The following is a 6,000-nucleotide window of genomic DNA, read 5'->3' as shown; positions in this document are numbered from 1 at the left end:
CAAAAAAAAAAAATCAAAGCGCTATTTCGATTAAAGCAGCGAGGGCAGTAGAGGTGCAGCGGTGATTGTGCAAAGTTTGATTCCGAGTCAGGGTTAACATCGGTGGCGAGTGATGTCTGAGCTGGCCCTGCCCCCCACATCCCTCCCTATTCACAAACTCACCCTGACTGGCATGGTGAAGTATGGTCAACCCCCCCCCCCCCCCCCCCCGTGAACAACATTGAGTGGGGCGGGCCTTCATCCACAGTTGCTTGATAAATGAATAAAAAAATATTAGATGTAAAACGAATATATACACGTATTCATAACTAAGCATAGTTATTAGCATGGAACAGCAGGGCATTCTATATCGTTAGTAAGCAATGGGCCCACAAAAAATCCCCACCTAGCAATAACAGGCACTGCTGGATACAATGAAGCAAAAAAACAATAAACATTAGCGGGGAAATATTGCCGCTTTCAAAGGCAGCGGGGGTTCTGCAAGCGTGGGGCCCTTGATCAGCATCCGTGCGTGGTCACCAAAAACCGCTAACTACATTAACCGAATCTATATATAGTGCACATTTTAAAACCTTTACTGTAAACGCATATCTCCGGCATCTTATATCGGAGCATTTTTCATTTCCCCTCTGGTAATTCTTTTATATAATAAACCAGGATCCCGCAAGATATCCGAGGTTGATCGTGCAGGTCAAAAAGTGTGTTTTTAATAAAAAAAATAACCCAGATATGCCAATATGCAATACAGTGCACGCATTGCCGTATCGCCCATCATACAGATGTTGATTAAATAGAAATAAGAATTTGAGGCGATATCTATCTCGCTGAAAGGGGAAAAGTTCAATTGTGAAGGCAATTGTGTTTTTTTATTGTTTAATATTAAGTAGTGAGGTAGGATAACATTTCATTGGACTGTAGACACGAAACTGTGTAGGCACGAAGTGGGGGTGGAGTCGTGGCATAATTATTAGAGCAGTGTGCACTCGTGGACATGGCCACTTGAGGTTGAGTCCCAGCCATGCTTAACAAGTCAACAGCGAATTTCAGTCCCAGAACCGCTCTCCTCAAAAACCACAGCGAACAACATCGTGAAATAGGGTCAAACAATGATACACTTATTTTTGGGTTAGATCGTTTTAGATTTAAATGTGTCGTTAACACGCCATCACCCGACACAGCCGATGAGTAAGTATGTTATTTTATTTTACTTTGATTAATTTTAATGTTTTGCCTACGTGACTTTACCGAAAAATCCTGAGAATATGAATCCTTGCAGTCACGAAAGCTTCAAATCTAGAATTAAGAACCGATGAGTAAGGTTTGTCACGTGAACACAGCATGTCATTTAACTACTGCTTCAGCACACCGGTTGTGTTGGAGAGTAAAACTACACGACATATTTATATTTACGCGATCTAACCCCCAAAAAACTTTATTATTATAGATAATATTATGGATAGTAAAAATGGTTAAACAAGCCTTCAGAACCTACATGTGAAGGCTTTCATCCAGCAGTGAATTTACATAGCTGTAGATGATACGCTATGTTAAATAGTTTATTTATTTGTACCCTTACAATTTTAGATGTAAATATGTTGATGAATATTGCATTTAAGGGATGCCGCCACGGTGACCACACACAGGGTTTGCAATCCAGACGTCGCCTCTTTGATCCCCTCGACGTAGCAGTTGGAAAAATTTGCCAAGTTTCTTGAATCCCTTCCAACGTCAGCCAACCCAGCGGTGCAAATGAAGTTGCACGCATAGTTAGTCGATGGGCAAATCGCGTGTGGTGGGGTAAAGTGTGGGTAACTCGGACGTCTTCTAAGAGGTGCGATAAGTCTGATCTATTTACTTTGAAATGGGAAAGCAATCTTTGAACGTTTTGAATTCGCAACAATCGCGAATGTTTGCGAATTATTTTAAGCCGGCTTAAATACGCTATGTTTGTTAGATAATTAAAACGGCAGATGCTCGTCAATATAATTATTTTTTTTCTCTCTGGATTTTAGGTTTGTGGTTCAAAAGAGATGCACAGATGACTACAGATTTGAGAAGAAGGCAAAAGAAAAGATATTGGATTGAACTAAATATGCCAGGCAAATAAAATATTTTAAATTTCCCCAAAGCAAACACAAGTCAATACAATTACAAATACTGGCATCTTCAGATTAGTCTTATTGAGATGATATGAATCTAAATTACATCTTTAATTGCATTTTCATACAGCGATTAAACATTTACATTCTACAATAATGGATATTTGTGGGCAGTCCTGCGTGTGTAACTTTTTAAAAATACATAATTCACAGTATTTTATTGACTCTTTGATGAAGACCTCACCACTCCATATTTGTCATGGCGGTGTTTGTGTGGGTTGATGAAGGAGGACCTGAGATCAGTGAGAGCATCTCTGCCGTCGGATGTTAGGCACGCCAGGAAAATAAACTTGGGTCGCTGGGTTCATAATGCAGCGCGCTAACTATACCGCCACTCTTATCCATCAGCTTAACAATGCTCCTGAATCAATGGAGATGAAATATGATTGCATTTTTTTTTATATAAGACATTCACTTGACTGCTGATAGAATTATGCATACCTCCATTACAAAAGTGGGTAGAAATTAACCCTTGATCTGTGCAAGAAACACAAGGATAAAGTAAACGCATTAATTTACAGGTTCAACCAGGAATGCTGTACCATGAGATAATTTAAGCAATTAAATCTGCCAACACCTAGGCGTGGCCACACACTTTGATGCAAAGATAATTACATATTTTCCACCGTACAAACGAGACGAGCTGAGCAATCCCAGTGTAAGGAAGGGAGACACCGGCATGTGCATCTACTGCAGAAGCTGAGCCTTGCAGCTAATGTCACAGGTAATGAATGAGTCAAGACTCACGCGAATGACGCGGTGACACCGTCTCCTGACAACGTGCTGATTGACATCACACGTAATGAATCTGTCATTAGTGTGGCCCCTGGCCCTGCTTGGCCCTGATCCAAATTCCAGCTCGTCTCGGTTTGGTCCTGGATCAGCAGACTAAATAGCCAGTGGAAAAAGCACCCGTACTACTGGCTTGGCTCAGATGCGTCAGTGGAAAAAGTGGCATTTGTCACCATTTCCAGATCATTATCTCTCAGTTATCTCGCGAATTTATTCAGCACAATTATTACTTTGACATTTGACCGAGTACCATTGCCTGATAGAAATAAACTGGGAAAAACCGACTATTTCTAATATATTTTATATTCTGTAAAAAATACATATGATTGAATGTATACAATTAAAATGTACCAGCTGGATAAGCTGATATCAAACTCTTGCAGTGTATGTGGGTTTGCATCGACAGATGCACAATAAATTAAGAATGCAGGTTTCAATTAATTAATTTTAATTGCAACTAATTTAGTGCCAAACATTTAACGAGCGATAAATTAAATCGATATTTCAAAGCTCTTTTCTCCATCCAAATCCGAGATATTTATACCATTGAAGCACCACGACCATGTCGTATAGATGTTTAATTAATTATTTACCTTGTGCTTAGGAGGCTTTGTAAATGTCATACCATGAATGAACTTAGATTGTGCAGTAATTTATGGAAGAGGGGAAATTATAACATATCTAAATTCCATATAGCTCTACATTGCATACCAAACCAATAAGCAACGTATTATCCCCCTAACATGATTTGAATGGAAAACAAGACCAGGCAAGGCTTGCGTGAACATGTATTTAAAAAAAATGCGCACACACAATATGAGATGCACCTTCAATGCGTAACACGTGCATACTTACAAACGAAACATTTATAGACACACAAAGGCGTATGATGTATCAAATAGGGTGCACCGTTTGACAACTACTACTGCAGAAAACAAATGAATGTGAATGTATAACCCTAGAAACATGCATGTAAACTTTAAACATGTATAAAATGTGCATTTATATTTAAAAAAATTGATTGACATAGAATGAAAATGCAAAAAATATTGTTACGTACTTTATACATAAGAGGATTTTATATATTGATAACACATATTCAGAATAACTTGCTGTACCCACATGTACACACATGCATGAAAATGAAAAAAATCCAACAGACCAGTCAAAGCTATACATAGTGGTAATTCAATTAATACTGACAGGAAATTCAGTTCAATTAAACGGCCAATTTATCCACCACCGAAAGGGAACCATATCTCACGATAACATGCTCTAGATATGACTGGTACACTGCATTTGGACAGCTTTCGTGACATTACGTGGCACAATAAATTAAGAAAATATTTTGAACGGGAGAGAATACCAAAAAAATGGTTAAACAAAACAGCACAGAATGCAGAAGCAAGCCTATATGCAAATAGGCACGCGGCGCACACAAAAACAAAGATCTCCCGTATAGCCTTAACAGACTGTTGGGGCAAGTGCTGTTACCTAGTAGCACCCATCAAGATGCCATGCACGGCACACGACGGGGTGGGTGGCCAGCACCACGCCCGGTCGCCTTTGTCTCCCCGGTGGCGATGTTGACACGTCGCACCAGATACTCATTTGACGCTGGGTCGACAAGCACACGCGCACACACTTGCATATGCACACACACACACATTCACAATGAGCATAACGCTGCCACGCACGTGGGAACGCACCTTTCCCCGGTGTCTGATAAATTTGTGACGCCACAGCTTCCCAAACCCTCCCTCCCCCTCCACCCCCCTCCCTCCCCCTCCCTCTCTGCCGCGATGCTTCTTTGCTGCGAGCATCGGCCAAACGGCGTGGAAAGCAACGGGTAGCGGGGAACAAGAGCGCCCCTCTGCTCGCTTCGCGTATTCCCGCCTCCACATGGGCACTGATGCTGCGCTCCGGCCGTCCCACCAGCCTGCGCTGACCACCACCACCACCACCGCCACCACCACCACTCCGTCAACAACCACAGGAGCCGGCGTTCGCACACGGTCAACGGCATCAGGTGAGAGGAGACTTTGCACGGACGAGAAGGAGGCGGTGGTAAGAGCTGTCACCTTGGGCTCTCGTTTGTCGTGTTGCGGTGGGGTTTGTGTTCGGTTTAAACAAAAGCAAAAAATGTATGTAATTTTTAAAAAAAATCGTATTTACTTTGTGGGTGTGCATTTGTGTAAGCTGTTAAGACTGCTCCGCCAGATATCATGCTTTGTGGGGTTTTTTTTTTACCAATAATTTTTGGGGAGTAGTGGTCAAAGAGAAGTAAGTGTGTGATTTAGAGAACTGCACCTTATCTTCCTCATCAGCCACATCAATCAGTTTTAGTAGAACGAATTACTTAATGGAATTACGATATATTATCAGTACAGCTATGTGAACTGTGTTCTTGGCTAAGTGTGTACCACACCGTTACTATGATGTATTTATTATTTTGTTTCATGCTCATTTCGTAGTGGTTTAAACACGAATGCATGTTGGTGTGTGCCTGCTACAAAATTAATTTGATCGTTCAAAATTAATTACCGCAGTTAGCGAATGGTCAACGAAGCGTGACGCTACAAAACACGTATTTGCAATGTTTAGTTTCTCACCCAAAAGAGAACATACAATTATATCATGCACCAAAACAGCATGACAATCCACTGTTCTCAGTGTCAAAATAATGTAGCATTACAGCAATGCATTTAAATATTCAACAGGATCTATTTAATGCGTACTTACAAACAGGCTTGTAGAATGCTCAGCAGTCACAATTATGATCTGGCTTTCGTTGCTTTTAAAATAATAATGATCTTTAAAAAATGTACGTGTCAGACCCTTGTGAATTAGCTGACAGCGCTCATGACTAATTTTCCATTTCAGTCAACTTAGCACGAGACCAGATTTCCCGCTTCAATTAGTTACTACAGCCAAAGACGCAGATTTACCACTGCGGGGTAGTCTACACATGAACCTGAGCAGAGGATATCATTTGCGTGGTATACAACCAATTAGGTACAACAACAACACAAAATCCAATTACTTTTAT

At 40.8% G+C, this 6,000-nt stretch overlaps 1 protein-coding gene across 1 annotated transcript in view; it reads left to right on the top strand.

Moving 5' to 3' along the window:
- Positions 1–4,797: 4,797 nt before the first annotated feature.
- The window catches only part of LOC133352640 (muscarinic acetylcholine receptor M3-like), an 83,734-nt gene continuing 82,531 nt past the window's right edge, over positions 4,798–6,000 (top strand). Inside the window, exon 1 of the mRNA XM_061568409.1 lies at positions 4,798–4,980. The gene's annotated coding sequence lies outside the window, so the exon portion shown is untranslated. The remainder of the gene's footprint in view (positions 4,981–6,000) is intronic.

The sequence above is a fragment of the Lethenteron reissneri genome, chromosome 41, assembly GCF_015708825.2.
Source record: "Lethenteron reissneri isolate LAM-NWPU_2019-01 chromosome 41, ASM1570882v1, whole genome shotgun sequence".
NCBI lineage: Eukaryota > Metazoa > Chordata > Hyperoartia > Petromyzontiformes > Petromyzontidae > Lethenteron > Lethenteron reissneri.
Note: the sequence above shows the minus strand (reverse complement) of the source record. Positions and strands in the feature narration are given on the sequence as shown.